This window comes from Eptesicus fuscus, chromosome 6, assembly GCF_027574615.1.
Source record: "Eptesicus fuscus isolate TK198812 chromosome 6, DD_ASM_mEF_20220401, whole genome shotgun sequence".
Taxonomy (NCBI): domain Eukaryota; kingdom Metazoa; phylum Chordata; class Mammalia; order Chiroptera; family Vespertilionidae; genus Eptesicus; species Eptesicus fuscus.
The window spans coordinates 98,304,712-98,328,193 of record NC_072478.1 but is presented as its reverse complement, the minus strand read 5'-3'; the positions used below and the strand labels follow the sequence as shown (position 1 = coordinate 98,328,193).

General features: G+C 38.7%; 1 long non-coding RNA gene across 3 annotated transcripts in view; it reads right to left on the bottom strand.

Moving 5' to 3' along the window:
* The window catches only part of LOC129149516 (uncharacterized), a 1,442,660-nt gene that overhangs the window by 303,827 nt on the left and 1,115,351 nt on the right, over nucleotides 1-23,482 (bottom strand). For all 3 annotated transcript variants that reach the window (XR_008556439.1, XR_008556438.1, XR_008556440.1), the window contains exon 8: nucleotides 18,065-18,135. This is a non-coding gene — a long non-coding RNA (uncharacterized LOC129149516). The remainder of the gene's footprint in view (nucleotides 1-18,064; nucleotides 18,136-23,482) is intronic.

The following is a 23,482-nucleotide window of genomic DNA, read 5'->3' as shown; positions in this document are numbered from 1 at the left end:
CAATGGCCAGGTGTAAAGAGAAAGAAAGGAAGACAGAAATGCATGAAAATAGCATGACTAAACCTGATTAATTGCAGTAATTGATATGTGTATTTTTATTACATTTTTAGACCAAGCACCCTTCTAACAGGGTAGATACCAAACATTTATCAATCATGTGCTGCATACATTTTGACTGCTCCCCTAATTCTAGTCTACAACATCAAATAGCCAAAATCTATACTCTATCTTCCAGAAAAAAACAAAAACAAAAACTGGAAGAACCAACAATTCTTGATGTGTTACCTAGATTTTAAGTACTAGATCGTTTCATGAAATTGAACAAGGGGTAGTTTGACTCTAAATTTCAGGTCAAAATCCTGAATAGTTTTCAAATATAATATTTAAGTATTTCAGTAATTTTTACTGGTTTTATATCAATTCTGAATCAAGGACTATCATACATCAAAATGAAGATATAACAGATGTAAATCTCATTAAGTACAGCTGCAGAGAATGAATGAACTAAACAAGACTCTATCTATCACTACCACTACCATTATTCACCCTGGGCCAATTCTTTCTAATTGAGGACAACAGCTTCCTAGTGGAAACCCAGCATCAATCTGTGCCTATCCACCCCAATCCATTTCCACACTGTACTTGTTTTCAGAGTATCCTGGTATCAATACAAATCTTACAACGGCAACTCTTAATGGCTTCCCCTTTTCTTTAGAGTAAAGTCCCAACCTTAATGTGGCCTACCCAGGCCAAGCAGGATCTGACCCCTCCCTCCATTTCTCTAGGGTCTCCTTTCAGTGGACCCTTTTATCCTCACTTTCTGAGCTCCAAACATACAGAATTCCCTTTCTGATTCTCAGTGCATCATAGTTTCAAAGTCTGTGCATTTTATCCCTTATGTCTGGAATCTTCATCTTTCACTCCACTATCACTTGGTTACTGAGTTTCTCATTCAGGTTTCAGCTTCAAATATTCATATTTTTTTCTATATCTATTATCACTCTGACTTCCCATCTCTAATTCTTAGTGTTCTATAGTATAGCTTGGAAGGACAAATACTATATGATTCCACAAATAGCCAAACTCTTACAAGCAGAGAGCAGAATGGCGATTGCCAAGAAATAGGGGTAAGGGGAATGGGAAGTTATTGTCCCATGAGTAAAAAGTTTCAGTTATGCAAATGAACAAGTTCTAGAGAGCTGCTGTACAGCCTTGTGCCCGAAGGTATTGATACTGTGTTATACACTTAAGAATGTATTGAGTTTCGATCTCATGTTAAGTATTTTTACAACAATGAATGAATGAATGAATGAATGAATGAATGAAGGAAGGAAGGAAAGAAGGAAGGCAATGAGGGAGGGAAGAATGAAGGGATAGATGAAGGAAGAATAAAAGAAAGGAAAGATGGAAGGAAGGGATAGATGGAAGGGAGGGAAGAAAGGAAAGACGGAAAGGAGGGAGTGAAGGAGTGAGGAAGGGGGAAAAATATTGCCATGGTTTCCTGATTCCTGTGAATCCTTTTTGCAGAGGGACTATGTGGACTTTTGTGTTGGTGTTCTAAACTAATTTAGTCAATTATTCAAGGATTTGTAGGAAATTCTGACTAAAGGAGTTATTCTGAGTCCTGACCCCAAATAGAAATTAAAAATGTATATAATGTAGCTTTTGAACTTGGAGAATCTACTTAATGCTAACGTGGACACAAATAAGATTACTTGAATGAGCCAAGTACTGTTTTGTCTTGTTCTATTGTGAGCATTTCCATCCTTATATTCAGCAAATTGTTGAATAAACTATATTTCATCTTTCTATAATTATAGTATTACTCTTATGCAATTCTGAATTCCATAGCAATTTATTTCTAGGAATGCTTTGTAAATTAATGTGTTGCTAACTAGAGATGTGAGTTCAGAAAAGGTTTCTCTTTTAAATTTCTAAAATGAAGATTCAACTCCTCTAAAATTAAAGCCTGTCTTTTCAGCAAAGTGAGGAGACATCAACCTGGGTAAGTCTGAGGGCTAACAGATGGCTCGTGTTCTACATGAAATATTATCATTAGAGAAAGGTGCGTTTTTAAATTAGATCCTCCTTGTCAACATGAGTTGGAGGAGCAAATGAAAAAAAAAAAAAAAAGAAGATAACCAAGGTTTATCTCTAGAAATCCATATAACACAATGTGACCCAGGCCCTGAAAAATGTGGGTGGGAAAATTGATTTAATTAATAGTTCTATATGTTTCTTAATCTCAGATTAGCTAGAAATAACAATGGGCAAGAGAGAACAAAATGGGAAAAAGAGGACAGGTGATTTTTTTGCTTGGTTACACCCATGAGCAGGGAGATGGGAGAAAGGAAAGAAATATCTAATCACACTGTTTGGAAAGGAAAGAAGTATCAAATTAATTGTACCTGCATTAAAAGAACACCTCATTCTCTGCCTACCTCAAAATGATGAATGGACAGTATATATACACACACACACATATATAGACACACACACACACACACACACACACACACACACACTATTGATTATATATTCACTCTGACTTCCCATCTCTCATTCTTAGTGTTATATAATATAGCTTGGAAGGACAAATTATATATATATATATATATATATATATATATATATATATATATATACACACACACACACATTTTATTGATTTCAGAGAGGAAGGAAGAGGAAGAGAGAGATAGAAATATCATTTATGAGAGAGAATCATAATCGGCTGCCTCTTGCACACCCCACACTGGGGACTGAGCCTGCAACCAGAGCCTAGGGCCTGACAGGGACTAGTACCCTGACTTTCTGGTTCACAGGTCAATGCTCAACCACTGACCCACACTGGCCAGCCTATAGTAGATATATTTTTAAAAACACCTAGTATTCCTATAGCGAAATCAAAATGTAAAACAAACAGTGTATCTTCTACTTACAGAAATAGTTTATGCATATTCATATTCCTTTAAGTCTTCCAAATGAGGAAATAACAGGCAGTTTTATAGTAATTACTGGATTCCAATGTTTATAGAAAACTGACCACTGCGAATACATAATTATTCTATTATGCCCACTCTAATAAATAGAAAGCCTGTTTATTCATTTAGCATGATATAAAAATCTTGTTTTCTTCCTTGCTGTGCAGAGGTGAACTGAAACACTTGGTAAGGAAATACGTGGGTAGAATTTCTATTTTACAGACATTATATCTGTATGAAATTAATGTACTTAATTTGAATGGACTTGTGCAGAAATGTATAGCTTTCTTTATTAACAACAAAATGGGATTTGGCTTAAAGTGGAAGGATTTCATAAAGTTGCTTGATGGAAATGGACACAGTTATTATTTTCAGAAACTTCACTTTGAGAATCTGAGTATTTGTGACAATGTTTACTTACACCTTTATAAGAGTAATTATATATGTGTGTCATTTATTCTTGAATGGATATCCTTGGTTAAAGAAAATAGCAAATAACAAAATTTATCTTAGATTATTTTATCAAAATCAATTAGAGAAAAATTAATGGAAATTGGCATTTTTATATATTACTTCAAAATTAAAATTGATGCGTATTTGTTAAAACCAAAAAAAAAAAAAAAAAAAAAGAAGGGAAAAGCTTCATAAAAACCTTTTTTTGGGGAAAAGAATGTTCCAGTTATTATTATGTCACAAATAGTAGAGGTGACAAATGGAGATTTTTGTAGACTGAATAAAACAATTCACACTTTCATTTTGGAATGTCAACAACAAATGACTAACACTCATATACATACCACCTGTTGTGTGCCTGGCTCTGTTCTTAGTGCTATATGAACATTAACTCAATCCTATGATGCAGGCTTTCTGATTGCTTTTATTGTACAGACTAGAAGCCCATTGCACGAAGTTTCGTGCAAAAGACCTTCCTTCACCTGGCTGCTGGCACCAGTTTTCTACCAGCACCAGTTTTCCTCTGGCACCCGCTGATCAGAGCACCATTTCCTCTGGCCTCCAGTGCGATCGGCCACCCCGAGTTCCTCCAGCGCCGTTTCCTCTGGCCACCTGCCGATCAGAGTGCCTCCAGGATCGGCCACCCTGAGTTCCTCCAGCGCTGCCAGTGGAGGAACTCTGGGTGGCCAATCGCGCTGGCGGGAGGCACTTCAATCAGCGGGTGGCCAGAGGAAAACTGGTGCTGGCGGAAAACCAACCGGTGTGGGCAGCCACGCAATCAGCCACCCCGAGTTCCGCCACTGGTGCCTTCCGCTGGCCCCATGGGTCCTCCCGCAGCGCCGTCCGTTGGGGACAGCAGAAGGAACGGGGGGCGGGGACTCGTGAGTCAGCCCAATCGGCCACCCCGAGTCCCGCCCCCAGCCTCCCAATGGCCCAATCATGGGCGTAGCAGAGTGATGGTAATTTGCATATTACCATTTTATTAGGTATGATGAGGACACTCAGTCACAGAGAAGTTCAAAGACCCATCAAAACCACACAGCTGAACAGAAATTCAGTCCTCAGTAGTCTGGTCTAGAGTTTGAGTGTATACTTGTGATGCTTTAGTACTCACATGTACTGACAGCACAGTTTCAACTGAGCACAGGTTCAGCAGAAGATGAAAATGGAACCATAGGTGACCCATAAGACAGAGCAACTCTACAGTGGTCCACATGGAAAGACCGAGATTTTTGACAACTCTCAAACATTCACATTTCTAATTCCTTGACACCATCTCTCTCTCTCTTAAATTCCACAGGGGGGTGAGGACATGAGTTGGGGGGATAGGGAGGATAATCCTACCTTATAATAGAGAAACATGCAAATTGACTGCACCTCCGCTATGCCCACAGCCAATCAGAGCGAACAAGATGGCGGTTAATTTGCATATGCAGGCGCTGATCGGCCTGGGTCCAGGAAACATCCTCCGGACCCAGGCCGCTCCTAGCCTGTAGGCCCGTGCTTAGGTCCTGAGCGGCAGGGGTCCCAGAATGCCCCCTGGCCACTCAGAGCCTATGGGTGTAGGCGCCAAGCAACCTGGCAGGCAGAACATCCCCGCGCGCCCCGCCCCAGCAGCTTGCAAAGGCTCCTGCAAAAAGCAGTGGTTTGGGGCCATGCCCCCAGCCAGGCGCCCAGGACCGGGGGCTGCCGCTGGCCTCTGTGGTGTGCCGAGACCCTGGCGGCCACTGCTGTGTGCTGCCGGGGGTCCCTGCAAGCCCCCAGCCTGAGCGCCTGGCTGGGGGCATAGCCCCAAACCGCTGCTTTGTGCAGGAGTCTTTGCAAGTGGTTTGGGGCCATGTCTCCAGCCAGGCACTCAGGACCGGGGGCTGCCGCTGGCCTATGGGGTGTGCTGAGACCCTGGCGGCCACTGCTGTGTGCTGCCCGGGGTCCCTGCAAGCCCTGAGCCTGAGGCCCATGGTCAAGGTTGGCTGCTGGCCTCCCCAAGACGCTTGCGAAGGCTCCTGCACAAAGCGGTGGTTTGGGGCCACGTCCCCAGCCAGGCGCCCAGGACCAGAGGCTGCTGCTGGCCTCCTGGGTTTGCCGAGACCCTGGCGGCCACCGCTTCATGCTGCCCAGGGTCCCTGCAAGCCTTGAGCCTGGGGCCCATGGTGGGGCTGGCTGCTGGCCTTGGGGCATTTGGAGATGGGGATGTTCCCTCCCTGCCCCAGAGGCTTTAAAAGCTCCAGTACCAAGTGGCAGATTGTGTCCATGCCCCAAGCCTAGCGCCCTCCACAGGGGGATGACTGCTGGCCTATGGGGTGTGCAGAGACCCCGGCAGCCACCACCGGGTGGCAGGGACACGCCCCTAGCCCAGTGGACACAACCCAGGGGCTGCATGAGCTGCAGAGGATACACCTTTTTTAAAAAAAATTTTTTATTGATTTTTTTTTTTTTTACAGAGAAGAGGGGAGAGGGATAGACAGTCGAAAATATCAATGAGAGAGAAACATCCATTAGCTGCCTCCTGCACACTACCCACTGGGGATATGCTTCCAACCAAGGTACATGCCCTTAACAGGAATCAAACCTGGGACCCTTCAGTCTGCAGGCCCACGGTCTATCCACTGAGCCAAACCATTTTGAGAGTAAATACCTTTTCTGACAACTCATTGGCTAAGCTCCCTGTAGGACACCAATTGCAGTGTTCTTGGTAACTTGGGTTATAAGAATCCAAGAAGGTAATCTAGGGTTTTTCCACCACACTCTTGAAGGAAAAAATGAAGGTCCCTTGAGGGGTCCCAGATTGGACAGACTGCAGGCTGGGCTGAGGGACAACACCTCCCGTTACTCCCCGTCCCCGCCGTGCACGAATTTCGTGCACCGGGCCTCTAGTGGGGGAATAAGGACACATATGTAACACCTTAATCAATAAAGAAATTTGAAAAAACCCACTGTAATCTTTGGTTTAAAATTAACTACTAAATACTATTATCAGCTCCGTGTTATAAATGACATAAATAGACTTTAAAAGGTTAGTCAACTTGCTCAAGATTACACTGTGAGAAGTGGTAGAGCTCGGGTTTAAAAGAGAATCACAAATCTCTAGTGGGTACTCTTACCTACTAATGCCACACACCTTCTGGGAAATCATTTCATGTTTCTGATCCTTGGTTTCTCCTCAGAATAGAGAAAATAATAATTTAGATTATCTCAATGTCAGGCTGACAAATCCATAGTTACCAGTGTCATATATGTAATGTCCACATGGAATAGTTAGTTTGTGGCAACCTTGCAAAAGCATGCCCTGGATTATAAGGGACAAGTGAGTAGACAGACTTACTAATTGAATTCATTTCTACCAGAATACCTACTTGAAATGCCCACCCTAATGAAAATGGTACATAAAAATTAACAGCACACATAACTAAATCATAAAATATTTTTAAATCTCATATCTGTTTCTCCAAATAGAAATATTGATCTTTTAAAATTTTAATTTCATTAAGTACATTAAAATCCTAATTGAGGTTTTAATTTTTTGTTTTTAATCCTCACACAAGTATATTTTTTCCACTGATTTTTAGGGTGAGAGAGAGAGAAACATAGATGTGAGAGAGACACGTTGATTGGTCGCCTCCAGCGCATGCCCCGACCAGGGCCAGGGATTAGACCTGCAACCCAGGTATATGGCCTTAACTCACAAGTCAGGTTGGTTCTCAAACCACTGAGCTACTACTGGCCAGGGCTAATTAATGTTTTACTTTTCTGGAGGTAGCTATGAGTTAGAACATTAGGATTCTATCAAGTTATTTTTTAATATTACTTTTAATGATTTTTATTATTTTTGAGAAAGAAAAAGTGAGAGGGATAGAGAGACAGAAATATTGATTAGCTGCCTCCTGCATGCCCCTTACTGGGGATCAAGTTCAAAACCCTGGCAAGTACCCTGACCAGGAAACGAACCAGTGACCTCTTGGTTCATGGATGGACTCTCAACCACTGAGCCACACCAGCCGGACACAAGGTTGATGTTTGCTTAAGGTTTTTAAAGTTACAAATTTTAAAAAAAATATTTTTATTTATTTCAAAGAGGAAGGGAGAGGGATAGAGAGATAGAAACATCAATGATGAGCGAGAATCATTGATCAGCTGCCTCCTGTACACCCCCATCGGGGATTGAGTCCATAACTCGGGCATGTGCCCTGACCAGGAATCGAACTGTGACCTCCTGGTTCATAGGTTGATGCTCAATCATTGAGCCACACTGACCAGGCAAAAGTTACAAATTTTGACGACATTAATTAACCTTTGTGTGCAATGACTTGCTTTCTTTTATCTGTCTTTGTGTCTCTTCCACCTTACATCTCTCACATTCTACTGTAGGCTTTTGAGAAGATAAAAGATTGCAAATAAAAAATATATATTCTTGGAGTAGTATGGTGACTCAAGAATGAATACTTGTTTTGCATTTTTCCAAAGTCAATATGAAATCGGCTGAATTCCTGAGAGAAAACAACAATTTCATAAAACCAATGACTATTATATTTTAAGCATATAATTTATTTTATAAATGTAAGCCCATGCATATTCACCATCCTATGGGAATGAACCACAACATGTACACTGGGGAATTTTGTTTTGTTTCAGTTGATAGTGTAATATTACTATGTATTCAAATTATTCATTACAAAAAAGTCTCCAAATAACACTGGAAACTCATATACTTCTTATAGCCAACATCTGAAGAAGTATTTCAATACATATTCTTTGATAAATGGTGCCAAAAGTTTCAGTTATCTATCTCACATATAGTAAAATTGACAAATGGAAATTTTAGGATAGCTGACTAAAACAATTCACACACTGTCTAAAATAATTTGTAGTTGTGCATTTTATTTATTTTATGTATTTCTCTAGCTAAACCATGCATGCAGTCAACCCCAACCCCATGCTTTTAAATATTTCACTTCATTTTTCCTTTTCATTTATATGCCATAAATCTATAAAGTCACCATCCTATTCCTAGGGTTTCAGTCAAAATATTATTAAGACTCATAGAATAAGGAGAGTCATGCTCCCTGTTGTTTATTCATATTGAAAATGTAAAATTTGTTGAGGAATATAAGTGTAATGTAAAAGATGCTCAGTATCACTAATCACCAGGGAAATCGAAATTGAAACTACAATGACATATCACCTTCCACATATCAGAATGGTTATCATCAAGAAATCAACACACAAGTATTGTTGAGGATATGAAGAAAAGGGAACCCCCTCATGCACTGTTGGTGAGACTTTAAACTGGTTCACGCACTATGGAAAACAATATGGAATTTCCTTAAAAAAATTAAAAATAAAACTAACGTTATATGAACAGCCAATAGATAAATGAAAAAATATTCATCCTCACTGGCAACTAGATAAATGCAAATCAAAACTATCAGGAGATACCACCTCACCCTGTTAGAGTGGCAGTTATCGACAATATGAGCAATAAAAAGTGTTGGAGAGGTTGTAGAAAAAAAGGGAACCCTCATTCACTTCTTGGTGGGAATGTATACTGGTACAACCACTATGGAAAGCAGTCTAGCAATTTCTCAAAAAATTGAGAATAGAGCTACCATATGACCCAGAAATCCCTCTCCTGGGTATATGCCCGTAAAACTCAAAATTGTGTATTTGCAAATATATATGCACCCCTCTGTTCACTGCAGCATTATTCACAGTGGCCAGGTTATGGAACAACCAAAGTGCCCTGTGATAGAGAAATGGATAAAGATATGCTACATATACACAACGGAATACTACTCAGCCATAAGCAAGGATGAAATCACACCATTTGCAACAACATGGATGGACCTTGAGAATATTATACTAAGTGAAATAAGTCAGTCAGAAAAAGATAAGAATCATAAGTTTTTACTCATATGTGAGATATAAAATTGAAACTTATGAACACAAACAGCAGTGTGGTGTTTGCCAGGGTGGCTGGGGGAAAAGGGATCCTAATGTATGGTGGCAAGAGAAGATCTGACTTTGGGTGGTGGGCACATAGTGCAATATACAGAATTTGTAACATAGAAACCCACAGCTGACACCTATATATTCATGTTGGTCAATGTCATCCCAATAAATTTAATAAAAAATAAATAAAATAAAAATAACTTAAGACCCAGAAATTCCACTTCTGGGTATTCATCTAAAGAAATCCAAAACAACAATTCAAACAGATATATGGATTACTACATTTAATGCTGCATTATTTTCAACAGCCAAGATGTGGAAGCAACCTAAGCAACCATTGATAAATGAATAAATGTGTTGTGGTAGATATATACAATGGAAGATTATTCATTCATAAAAAAGAATGAAATCTTACCACTCGTGACAACATGGATGAACCTACAGGATATTATGCTAAATGAAATAAGACAAAAAAAAAAAAAGACAAATACCATATGGTTTTACTCATATGTGGAATCTAAAAAAAACAAATAAACAAAACAGAAACAAACTCATAGATCCAGAGAACAAATTGGCAGTTGCCAGATGGGAAAGGGGTTGGGAGGATGGGTAAAAAAGGTGAAAAGGATTAAAAACTATAAATTGCCAATTATAAACATAGTTATGGCAATGTAATGTACAGCATAGGGAATCTAGTGAATAATATTGTAATAACTATGTATAGTGTCAGATGGGATCACTTTTTGGGGTGATCACTTTGAAAGTTGCATAAATATCTAATCACTATGTTGTATACCTGAACCTAATATAATATTATATTTAACTGTAATTGAAAAATAAATTTAGAAAGAAAATACAATGTAATGGTCAGTAATGTTTTATATGTGATTAATGTACTGGTAATACCTGTGATTCCCTACATTTTTAACCACAGAAAAAGGAATTATCCTTGAGGGAAAAAGGAGAGAGAGATATGTGAGATGCTTCAAAGTGTTTAGCCCTATCTTCATTAAGTCTGTGAATTGAAAAGAGACAATATTAGCACTAGTAATAGTAGCAGGCATCTGAACTGAGTCTCCTTGTCCTTTAACTTTGTGATCTGAAGATAACTCTGGGTAGTTAGTATCAGAATTGGGTACATGCCCGGGTTGTAGGCTCGATCCCCTGTGGGGGGCGTGCATGAGGCAGCCGATCCATAATTCTCTCTCATCATGGATATTTATCTCTCTCTCTCCCTCTTCCTTCCTCTCTGACATCAATAAAAAATAGTTTTTCTCAAGAAATCTCTGGGACACCTACACAGACCTTGAGAATCTGAAGGCCAATTATAAATCAAGATCAGGGACTAGCAACTTCCAGTCAACAGACATAGATAAAAAAACATTTCAGCCCTAACCAGTTTGGCTCAGTGTATAGAGCATCGGCCTGTGGATTCAAGGGTCCCAGGTTCGATTCCGGTCAAGGGCATGTACCTTGGTTGCGGGCACATCCCCAGTGGGGGGTGTGCAAGAGGCAGCTGATCGATGTTTCTCTCTCATCGATGTTTCTAACTCTCTATCTCTCTCCCTTCCTCTCTGTGGAAAATCAATAAAATATTTTTTAATAAAAATTAAACATTTCATATTGTGTGTGCCTCTTTGATGAATAATAGATACACTAAAAATGCTTATTGTAAAAATAATTGAATTTTTTCTTTGCATTGACAATCTTTGCTTCCAAGTAATTCTCTGACTTTCTAACCAAATACAGAAAATATTCTTATAGTTTCAAACTAGTAGTGTGTTTTCTATGTGATTGTTAGTATCTTGTTCCATGGTAGGAAAATTGCTCTTGGGAAAGTTGATACTAATTTACATGTGCATCAGTTGTCTATGATCCTGCCTATATGTTTCACCAAACCCACAGGGAAGATTTTCACATTTTTAAAATTTTGTTGTGTTGGAAAGCAAGAAAAACAAAAGCAAAAAAGAGCTCCTTCATGTGTTTTTAAAGTCTCAGTCCCTTATATTATGACTGAAGTTGAGCTATTTTCATATGCTTATTATTCTTTTGTGGTTCTTATACTTTGAAATTGCTTTAACACTGTTGACCATTAAAAACGATTTTAATGTTTTTAAAATTCTTTAATTTCTGTATTTTGGAAATGATTCCTCTACTTTGTTATTCATCGCTTAATTTTGCTAATAATGACTCTTGATGTATAAACGTTTGTACAATGTAATTCAAGTACATTGATCTTTCCCTTGGTGACTGTCTCTGTTGTTTCCATACTTTAAAAGTTTATTTATGCTTAGAAGTCTATGGATCACAAAAAGTAATTATCTAAATTGTCATTTCATTATTATAAGAGTCTAGCTTCACATTTACCCTAACTTGACTTTCCATCAAGCTCTGATTTTAGCTTCTATGTTTCCCCCTTGAATTCACTTTGGCATATGATGTAAATTGAGGAACAAAATTATTGTCCCCTCCTAAACATTGCCAATATTTTCAAGTCCATTTATTAAATAACCCTTCTTTTGCAAATTGTTTGTGATATTTTCTTATTCCTACACATATTGAATTCATACACACCTGCTCACATATATATCTTTGTGTTCTCTGTTCATTCTCATGTATTTGTCTGGCTGTTCTTGTGGGTACTACTGTTGAATGTATCGTGTATTTACATATGTTCCAATACTTATAAGTTTCAAGATTTTAAAAATACATTTAAAGCATGTTACAAGCCACCTAAATTACACTGAGTAGCCAGATTATTATGATCTCTGAACGCATAATAATCTGGCCACTCAGTGTATACCCTATATAATAAAAGGCTAATATGCAAATTCTCCCCTCGACCAGGAGTTTGACCAGCAGGCAGGCTGGCCAACTGCCCATGCCCCCGCCCCCTGGCCAAGCTGGCCGGACCCCACCCATGCACGAATTCATGCACCGGGCCTCCCTCTAATATATATATATATATATATATTTATATATATATATATATATATATATATATATGTGTGTGTGTGTGTGTGTGTGTGTGTGTATATATAGATACACACACATATATACACACACACAACACAATGAGTGGCCAGATTATTATACATTATTATTATGTGTTCAGAGATCATAATAATCTGGCCACTCAGTGTATATTTCTCTTTTATGCCATGTTAATTATTTTTTAGTGGCTGATTTGGAAGAGAATTGGCCTTTTACATAATTTTATTATTTTTTGCAATTCTTTCCTCACTTAAGTTACATACTCATTCAAGTATTATCACTAGGGAGTATAAGTAATAAAAAAAAAACTTTGACAAATGTTTAAATAGTAATTATTAAGTTCTTATAAGATAACATAAAGCCCTAAAAACAAATCGTCAGCAGTCACAGAATTATTAAATTAAACTTCACTGTTCTCCAGCTTATAAAACATTTTCATGTTTGACTCATGGATCTAAAGTATGCACATAAACAGGTCACTTGAAGCCTGTGGCAAGTCTAGTAGTACCCTGGCATTCATGCCCAGAATGTTTTAAAAACCACAAATGTGCCACTCTCCAATATTTTCTAATGTAACGATGGTCTTAAGGGAGAATTTAAGAGACCTAAAAGCCCATTAAATAATACAGGGCCACAATTCTGAGAGAAAAGTCATTTCATATTTAGACCATTTCCTAGGAGCCAGAAAGAATCATGGGGGGAAGGTGTGGGATGGAAATGAAATTAAGGAAGGAAGCTGGGAAAGATAAGACAATCACAGGAGAGCAGAAGTGAGTCACAGAGGTGGCATTTGAAAAAAGCTGATGAGATGCCACCCCCAACACTATGTGTGTCTTTCAAAACCTCAGACATCGGTGCCCATCCTGGGAAGAGGAGAGAATGAGAAAATGGCGCACGGGACCTTGCTATGTAGACCTTTTAGTCTAACAAGGAGCGCTTCATTTAAATATAATGCTGTTTGCTTTGTGCAAAACTGAAACTGAAACATTTGTAAAGGTTCCTTTGTACAGTTTCTAATCTATAATTTAACAGATTTGCTCCACCAGAACAAACATTTGCTGAATATCATGGAAATGGTTTTGAAAAGTATAATGTCAGCAGGACCGCCTCTGAACACAACAGCTAAGCAAGGCAGCACCTGTACGCTGAGACACACAGACCCACCCACAAAATGGGCAGTTTCAGAGATGGTGTCTCAGCCGTGATTATATTCTTTCAAACACTTTTTTTTTTTCTATTCCTGAGACTTGCCTTCAAACGCTTCCTCATATTCTGCGCAAGCAAGGGACACTAATCACACCAATCTCCATGCCCATTTGTCCAGAATTGTTGCCTATGATCCATTATTTGAATAACTTACCACCCTGATCTTTCTGATCAATACCATGAATGATAAAGGCAAATGCTCCTGGTTTCCAACTTGGTAGAAGTTGTCACTTCCTCTGAACAATTCGAATAAATAATTCCTTCAGTGTTATTCACTGTCTCCTGCCAGTGATATGTATTTGTATGTGTGTGGGAGCAAGGTCTTGTCTTTGATGTCTGGTCTTGTATTGGGGCTGCTCTTTGGACAAGCTTTCCAAAGCCCTCTACTATGAACGTGGAGTACCTTATGAATATGCATGAATATAAACCTCCTTTACTCATTTTGGTGGCTACTCACTGTGCTGGGTTGCCCTGGAAGCCATTCCAAATGGTTCTGATGTTGCGTTGGAGATTCTTAATGGTGGTAATTATCTGCTGCAGCCATGCAGTACCAAATATGACGCGTGTTAGAGATACTTTAAAAAATAATTCTAAAAAATGACTAAAGATGCTAATCCCCACATTTTAGTTCCTACAGGGCAATTAGCCCCCAGTAATGATGTTTATATTTATATGCAAATGTTTCAGGAAAAATGAATCTTACCAGAGACTTCCTATCAATGCTATTGGGAGATGAGAGCATTCCATCTGTCTGTAGAATATGCCTGCCATTAGCTCTACGTGTAGCCTATTTCTGTAATAGAAACTACTTAATCTTAAGTAATTTATTCTTCATTTGGTGTTATTTCCCTTCCTTCTCTTCTTTTATTAAGACTCTTAACTAATGTACAGTATCCGTGGCTCTTCAGGGCCTATACACAGGTGACTTGCCACATTTTCTTCTGAGTTTCATCTGTTCTTTGAATTATTACTTGATAGCCTCACCATTCCTCATTTTGGGGTTATAATTGAGTAACCAAAGCAAGCTTCTCAGAGGGCACTTGCTAGTTACTATTCTCTGTTTTAGGGGCTGTTCCAACACACAAAGACAGAAATATAATGAAGCAGCAGCACAGCTCTAGTTTCTGATGAGCCTCTAGCCGATACATATGGAAACTAAGGCTTACACACATTTCACAACTCGCTGCTCAGAGTTAGGAAACAGGCTCATCTAGAGTCAAGCTCCTATTACAATGCTCTTTCTACTCCCAGACACGCTCTTAAGAGAGGGTCCCTTAAAGGCAAATCACGTTTTTTCTGTACTCCCTTTGTTTCCACAGGACATTTTAAACTAACGATCATCAATTCAGTTACTTACCCAGTGTCATCACATATACTGATTTATTTTCTTAGGTAAGTTCTTTTGCAGAAGAATAAAGTGTATATCCATTACAGTAGGCCCTCTTTATCTGTGGGGATGCCTCCCAAGGCCCCAGTGGATGCCTGAAACCATGGCTAACACCAAACCCTACATTCTATGATCTTTGTCTTATACATATATACCTATGATAAAACGGAATTTATAAACCAGGTACAGTAAGAGATTAACAACAATAACTAGTAATAAAATGGAATGCTTGTAATAATCTACTGTTAATAACATTTATATGAATGGCTTTGGGACCATTATTAAGCGAAATAAGGTCAACTCAAATGCAGGCACTGAGATACTGTGACAGTCCATCTGATGACCAACACTGCTACTAGGTGACTAGTGGGTGGCGAGCATATTCAGCATAAATATACCTTGGACAACGGGTGGTTCAGTCCCATTTGAGGCAGGACAGGAAGATGCCAGATCACATCAGGCTACTCATAATGGCACACAATTTAAAATTTAGGAATTGTTTATTTCTGGAATTTTTTATTTAATATTTTTGGATCATGGGAACCTGAGACCATGGGAAGCAAAACCATTGATTACTGTATTTCATTTAAGAATTGTTATTTGTTACATTTTTTAAAGAGCAGCAAAGAACAGTTTTGTTCTGGCTTCCAGAAATAGAGAACCTCTGCATTCATGATTACACACACAAAAATTGGTAACTAAATATAGAGCTCTAGAGGTCTACCTAATATTGCAAAAACACTTAGGTTTCAAATTTTGTTTAGGGTAATGCAAAAAAAGAAATAATGCTAAGAGCCGTACAATGAGAAAACTGTCATATATGGATATATACAATCTCTAGAGTAGAAAATACTTTAAGAATAGCGACATGAGACAAAGCTTCAGACAGACTGTCAAACTTCAGTGGGAAGGTAGGGGAGGGTTGCAGCGGGGGGGGGGGGGGGGGGTGGTAGGGGAGGGAGAGGTCAACCAAAGGACTTGTATGCATTCATATAAGCATAACCAATGGACACAGACATGGGGGGTGGGGTGTTAGGGCATGTGCAGGGGGATGGGGAAGGCCGGGGAGAGGTCAATGGGGGAAAAAGGAAACATATGTACTACTATTTGTAATACTTTAAATAATAAAGAATTTTTTAAAAAAAGAATAGCGACATGTAAAGGCAAGGGTAGGATTTGGTGAGTTTACTTCACGCAAGTCAGGTAGATGTGTATTACCCACAATTTTCCATATCAATAGATGCACCACCCACTTGACATCTGTGTATACATTTTCCCCCTTTAACCTAGAACAAGCAAGTAAGAAAGCCAGCCCAGAATTTCTAAATGAGAAGCAAAATGACAAAAATACCAACATATTTCAAAACGCAGATGCTCACTGTCACTCGCGGTGAAAACCTGGAGTGAAGGAGTCTGGGAAGGGAGGGATTCAGCACCCTGCCAGTGGAAGATCTCATTAGAACCTCTTGAGATTTATCTGTCACTCTGACAGGATACTTTGATTTTAAATTCCACCACTGCTAACCCTAATTTTTAAAATTAAATTGAAGAAAAAAAAGGGGGGGGATTTCTTTTCTCTCCTGTCATGAATAATAGGATAATATAAATCAAAACCAAGGGCGCCATTAATCAGAAATTACAAGAAAAGATCTGAGAAACTTTCACTTGAAGGGACTTAGAAAAGTTCTCCTCTTCCCCCCCCCCCCCCCACCCCCACCTGCCCATCATGGAGTCAGAGTGAAGATCAGTGAAAAGAGATCCCTTGGGAAGTTCAATTTAGAGCATCAAAAGTTTTGTTATTGGTGCAGAATTTTAATACTTTCTCAAAAATCTGGTCTCTTTCAAAAGAGCAGCATTTATGCAGCCCCAGGCCAAGCCCATTTAGTGCCCTGTTATCATAATTCATTCGTGAGTGCCAGTTTCTCAGACAGTAGACAAAACACAGTAAAATGTCATGAACATGCCCTTACTTTACTAAAATCATATAAATCTTATAAAAGTCCAGTCCCTTCTCTTCCATTTTTCTCCGTGAAAGGACAAGTAAACAATTAAATGCCAGTGATGGCTGAAAGTCACACCACTTTCAGAAGCTGATAACTCTGAAGCCCTCCGCTGGCTCTCTCAGTCTTCAGGTATCCCCGTCCCAGAGAGCTAATCAAACAAGTCATTAGAAAGGATGGAATGATATCCCGACCAACATGGAAGCGAGTGACAGATCTTGAGAACTGCTTTTTCTATTTCCAGGCGGCACACTCCATACACTCTCCAAATATTAAAATTTCTGAAGAACAAGGACTTAATGTCAACCTGCTTGTTAGAGAATCGGGTTCATGGAGGGTGAGCAGCAGAATTTTTTAATATGAAACTGAGAACTCAGAGGCGCTTCTTTTGACCTCTTCATTTAGTAGGAACAACTCTGATTGGCTCACCTTCCAGCAGAGTTCTCTCTGGTAACATTTACTTTCTCTTTAGGGAGCTATGTTTTCCTTGCCAGGTACCTGTCACTCTTTAAGGCTGACTTCTGAGTTTCTCCCAGCCACATTTCTTCTTCTAAGGAAATGAAGGCAGAGACTAACTATATCCCATTACTCAGTAAAAACGCATCGAGGTTTCCTAGAAAAATAGGCCAACTGCAAAACAGCCTCTCCCATAGCTGAAAGTGAGAACCAAATTCTTCATATAATTTAATATTTCGAACTTGGGAACATCCCGGTTCTGCTACTAAAAACCTCAAGATATTGAAAATTTTAGTGTATTTGTATTTTTCAAAAGTGGCAATAATTTCTACCTCATAATGGAGGCAGATGTTAAGCCTTTTAAGAAAGCTTTTTAATATTTAGTATGTCTGTGTATTTATACTATATATATACAGTATATATAAAGCACGTATATATATCTGTGTGTGCACATGTGTGTCTATTCTACAGAATCTCGTAAAGTAGCAATAGCTCACAACCAAAATATGTATTAAGGAAATTTGAGTGAGAAATATGAATTAACTTTACTCCCACATATAAAAAAAAACCACAAGAATTATATTTAGTGATGGCTTTGCATATTGTCCAAATTTTAGTAGCTTAGAGAAGGCACTTACCTTACAAAGTTATTAAGATTCCCTCATGCCTGATTCCTCATCAACAGTGGAGCTGTAGTAGAAACTCCCACCTGTTGCAAATTTAAAATTGAGATTTTCTTTTAATACAGATGAAATTTTTCCAAGTTTTATATTTATTTAATCAAGAAACTTTATAAAAATGTAAGTACATCACATAATATTGGGGGTGTTAAATCCTCCTCCACAACCTTTTTTTTTGGACATCTATCATCTATAATAAAACGCAAATGATGGAAAAGTAATATGAAAAAAATTACATAAAGATACATAGTATTTAAATGCCTCCATCAGACATGTTCAGCTCTTGTTTTCAGGAACAAAATCCTCAAAGATTTCACCTTCACCCTGAACATAGCCATGACAAGCCTGTCAAGGTCCACCGAATCCAATTAGAGCAGTTTTCTGGGAAAGGACTTGTGATTCCTGACAATATTAGGGCACAATACCGCGAGCTGTTTTAACTTTAAGGAGAGCAGTGGGAGCTACCAGCATCTTTAGTCTGTGGCTTAAAACTGTCATCAAGCCGTGACAGCCACAAAATATTTGTCAAGCTCTATTGGAAGTGGCCATCGGTTGCCTTGCCCTACAAGGTTATGGATTGTCTATATTCAGTTGCATAAAATCAAGAGAATGTTTAGGGGTTAGAAAAACTCAGAGCAGTGGACAGAGAAGTCACCGTTGTCTGTCATAACTTAAGAAGGGGTGATGTTCTGTGAGTGTCTTATGAAAAAAGACTTAAAAGATTTACAGACATGAGAGTTACATATTTCTCTCACCCCATCAACTCTAATAAACCCTGACAAAACCATCTCCTCTATGTCTTCTTGCTTGTCCCTCCTATTGCACATTTTCTGCCATTTTCTCCATATTCTGACTTTGCATTTCAGTAAAATTCTACTTAATAGTCACCCTTCCTTAGGCTTCTCTCCAGTCTACACAGCACTCTGTCAGAAGCACTTGCCTAAAACACAAATATAAACATGTCAACCTTTTACTTATTTCACATCAATAGCTCTTCTTTCTGAGATTCTTAAGGAAAAACAAAATATCCTTTATGACCTGGCTTTTGCCTATTTTGCAGACTCATCTTTTGAGTGTCTCCACCCTTTGCCATTTTTTTAGAGCTTTAGGAATACTCAACTACATGTAGTCTATAATCACACTTTGTCCATAGGGTTCTCTCTGTCTTTTAATCCACCTACGAGAGTTCTATTTGTTCTCAGTCCTGCTTTGAGAAGTTATCTTCTCTCTTTTACCTACTGACGGAGTTAATCACCCTCGCTTCTAAGATGTCTCCATAGCTCTCTGTTAACGCATTATCTATTTACATGTCTATGATTTCTCCAATCTTTGGGTCTAAGTCCCATTTTATTATTCATCTGCGATTCTGAAGTGATTAGCACAATGCCTGATCTACAGAGGAAATGAATGTTAGACTGAGTATACAGACTTTTTACTTTTTTCTTTTTCATATACTGCTGGCAATAGAAATTTCTCAAGTCAATACTGGCATATCCAATGTTTAAACATACTTTTAACTTAAATTCAAATTCGGGGAAGTAGGTGGCTGATGAAGCCCTGGTAGATTTATTCTGCAATTGCTCATGAGATATCACCAAGTGACTAACCCAACCTCACACCTTCATCACATCGTAGTCCCTGAAAGTGCTCAGAATAAACTCAAAAGGGGGTTCTGGGTTCTCCAAAGTGCCTTAAAAGAAGAGTTTTTGGAGTATATAGTTCTCAGTTTTATCTGAATTCCTGACATTCAACAAATAACTTATATATGAAATATGCACATGGCCTAAAAGACTATGATTCATTAACTGCCCTGGCTGGTACTTTTAGCAGTTCATGTGGCATTAAGAAGAAACAGACAAAGAAAAAAACAAGAGTGATTTATTCCAGAAGGTCCAATGGCTACCCAACCATTCACAGGCAAGTTCAATGTATAAACATCTTCCTCTTTGGATTTAATCTCCATTGGGTACTACTGGATACATACTTGTCCCCATTAGATTAATATTTCCACAGCTAATATTTGGTAAATAAAATCAATGAAACACCCGCACTGAGTTTTGTCAGTGTTCAAGGAGGCTGAATGGAGCAAATCGCATAATTATACCAATATCTTCACTCGTTCTCGCCAGCTGGACATGAAGCAAGAATGGCAACATCAACTGCATTTGATCTGCGTGCAGGAGGAAGGCAAGGCCCTCGCAGGTTTTCCTAATGCTCTTTTCCACCTTTGGAAATTGAGTTGCTTTACATAATCCTCCTAAAACTTCACACCTCACACCCCTTCAAAGCCAGATGCTTGCACATGGTGGCATTAGAGGAAGGCTTATGAAAGACCCCCATTGGAACAGTGGCCTATTCATTTTCTGTGTAAACTGTGGGGTTCCCGTGCAGAGTGATGTGCCAACATGAGCCCAAACAGCTGCTATACTAAAGCTGCTCCTGGTGCAGGTGGGGAGACAGCTTGTGATATTAACAAGACTAGATCCTTCTTGTGGCTTTCTATAGCCTTTATTTAAAATACAGAGAAACGCTTTCAAAGACTTATTTATAACTGTATCAAGCACAGATTGCACCAGCATTATGCTGCAGTGAGCACATGTGTTATTCATACTGATATTAAGTACTTTTTTTTTTCATTTTTGAATAGCCAAAAAGAAAAAAACAAGAAAAAAAAACAGTTTACTGAGGATGATTTCAGATAGGAGCTACTAAAACCATATCAGTGTAGCTAACTTGGGTAAAAAATAGCTTTTTTTTTTAATTAAAAAGAAATCATAAAAGCAATCAAATAAAAAGATTCAGTGTAAACAGAGAAATTGAGGCATAAGAAACAGTCATTGTAAACTAAGTTTTTATATCTATCACAGCTGTCACATGTATTTTTTCTCCTTATATAAAGATTGTAATTAAATTAGTTCAGTGATCTACATCATAATGGGCTTGTATTTTAACTTTTCTTTTTAACTCCTCAATATGCTTTAGCAGCATTTTTTTATTTTTTCAATATATTTTTATTGATTCAGAGAAGAAGGGAGAGGGAGAGAGACAAACATCAATGATGAAAGAGAATCATTGATTGGCTGCCTCCTGCATGCCCCCTACTGGGGATCCAGCCAGCCGTCAACCTGAGTGCGCCCTTGACAGGAATTGAACATGGGACCCTTCGAGCCAAACCAGCTAGGGCTTTAGCAGCATTTTTAGTAATGAAAACTTATTCATTGTTTCCCTAAAGTTTTACTAAGCTCCTACTTTGTGTCTCAGACTCTGCTAAGTGTTATAACCAAGAGAAAAGTGGCCAAACTATGTTATTGGTTTTAAGCAATGTGTATCTCTTTAGGAAAACACAAACGTTCATGAAGTATCATTGAGAATGAAAAGTGGCAATAAAAAAAGATGGTTACATGCCAAACCATGCAGGCTCAGCCACTTAATAGGTATGCGATCTTGTTTGTCATACAAATTTATACCATGTGCTTTATTAACAAAATTATTTCATCCCATGTGGCACTGCATAAGTCAATAGAGCAACAAAGGCACTGCACAACTGTGGAAGTTTCCAAATATTGCTAATATTGCAACCATTGGTACAGAGTAGAGGAAATAGGCACTCAGATATGGTGTTGATGGAGTCTTAACTGCTATAGCCTTTAAAACACACATTCATTAATAAGCCAGCATTCTAAGTCTATAAATTTCAACAGGGGAAATACTGAAATATATAGACATAAACAACAATGTGTAAGAATGTTTACAGCAGTATTGTTTAAAATAGCCAATAATTTAGAAAATGTTCAAATGCCAATCAATGGAAATGTGTTAAACATTTCCTGATACCATGGAACACCACACAGCCAGGTAAATAATTTCATGTCCAAGTTGTATTGTTAAGAAAAAAAGATAGTTACAGAGAAGCATAACTAATTATTAATCAATATTTATTTAAATATCCTATCTAATAAAGAGGGAATATGCTAATTGACCCTCACACTGTCACAAAGATGGTGGCATCCACAGCCAATATGGGAATATGCTAATTGACTGACCTGCCCTCAAAGATGGCGGCGCTCACAGCTAATAAGGAGGGAATATGCTGATTGACTTCCCCATCCTCAAAGATGGCGGAGCCCACAGCCAATAAGGAGGGGATATGCTGATTGACTGCCCCGTCCTCAAAGATGGCGGCACCCACAGCCAATAAGGAGGAAATATGCTGATTGACTGTCCTGCCCTCAAACATGGCAGCTGCCCAGCCACCCAGGGCCACCTGAGGCTCAGGTAACCAGGGCCGGCCAAGGCTTGTGCTGTCGGCAGTGGCAGCAGCAGAGGTGTGATGGGGCGTCACCTTCCCCTGATTGCCGGGTCGCCTCCTGTCCCTGAGGGCTCCTTGACTGTGAGAGGGGGCAGGCTGGGCTGAGGGACCCCCCCTCCAGTGCATGAATTTTCACACACTGGGCCTCTAGTATACATATATTATTATAAATATCAGAAAATTAATGAAGAAATTATATAGGACTTTATTTCCTAGATTATATATTTTGTATGTCCACCTCTTTTCTAATGATGAAAAAATAAAGAATAGACAAAACCTCCTCAAAATCATTTTAATACATTTGTAACTACTCTAGCACCCTAGATTTTGCATCATTCATTCCAGACTATCCACAGAATACCTGGGGAACATGATTCATTTATGTTTATTAAAATCAGTTCACTTTTTTCCCAAAGAACTAGGAGGAAAGCACATAAAAATTGTTTAATGTTTTGCTTGTAGGTTCAGGCATAAAAATAATAAAGAGGGAAGAAGAGGGAAATTAATGAGAAATTATTGTCTAGGAGGTATTATACTCAATCTCTTCGAAGAGGGAGAAGAGAGATTTAATGATAAAGCAATAATACACAGAGACTCCCACATCATCTGTAGTTTGTCTGTTCCTTTTCAGCATATAAGTAACCTAATATAAAATGTAAGAATTGCATTACATATCAAATTAATTCAGAACATGACGGGAAGGGCAGATAAGTGGCTGTTTTAGAAATGAATAGAGTTCATGAAGTATTTAATAAGTATTGATCCTGATTTCACCAGAGGTAAGCAGCTCTCTATTACTTAGCTGAGAATTGGGAAAGCTATATCAACTGTGGGGTTAGTAGTTCAATACCCAGTCATGAGCTATTGGCTCAGACGTCATGAACTCAAGGCAGGCTTTCTCCCAAATCCTACCCCCTTCACTGTGGACCTCATTTATAAATTAAAATGATCAGATATATAAATGCAAGGCATAGGTTGGGGGTCAACCTTGACAGTCATTGAATAATGGTAGAGAAATGAGCCTATAATTTGCTGCTGCCATAAGTAGACAAAAAGAAGAATATTTT